Source organism: Otolemur garnettii, unplaced genomic scaffold (genome assembly GCF_000181295.1).
Source record: "Otolemur garnettii isolate 467f Iridium unplaced genomic scaffold, OtoGar3 scaffold00007, whole genome shotgun sequence".
NCBI lineage: Eukaryota > Metazoa > Chordata > Mammalia > Primates > Galagidae > Otolemur > Otolemur garnettii.
Genome location: NW_003852402.1, coordinates 41524843 through 41525418, shown reverse-complemented (window position 1 = coordinate 41525418; position 576 = coordinate 41524843).

The window sequence follows — 576 nt, the reverse complement described above, 5'->3', positions numbered from 1 at the left end:
AAAAAAAAAAAATAAAAAAAAATAAAAAATTGCTTTGGTGAGCAAATTGACAATGCTTAATTTAAATTGCATTTTACAGTTAATCAATATGAAGTTGTCTATCAGAAGCATCAGTTGTTCACTGGATAAAGATATTTGCCTTCAAGTACATCACTTAGTTTCCCTTGTACATCTCTGGTCAGTCTCCACTACAAGTAGGTTTCCCCTAGCCCCAACCTTTAAATGTTGGGAGTGCCCCAAATCTCTGTCTTTGGTTCTCTTTGTCTACAGTCACTCCCTTGTTGATCTTATTCAATCTCATCATTTTTAATAGCATCTATGTGCCAAAGACTCCCAAATTTATATCTCAAACTTATACCCAAAGGCTTATTGCCAAAAAATGAGCAACCAAAGTTAAAAAATTAAAAAAAAATATATGCCAGGCAAGGGGAACACTTACTAGTAAGGAAATTCACTGAATAGTTCACTACGGAGAAAAAGGAGATTTTAGGTCATGGGAAGCAGAATGTAGCTTTTGCCAATTAAAAAAAAGAAAAGAGCCCAATGCATAGGAGTCCATAAATGTATACACAATCG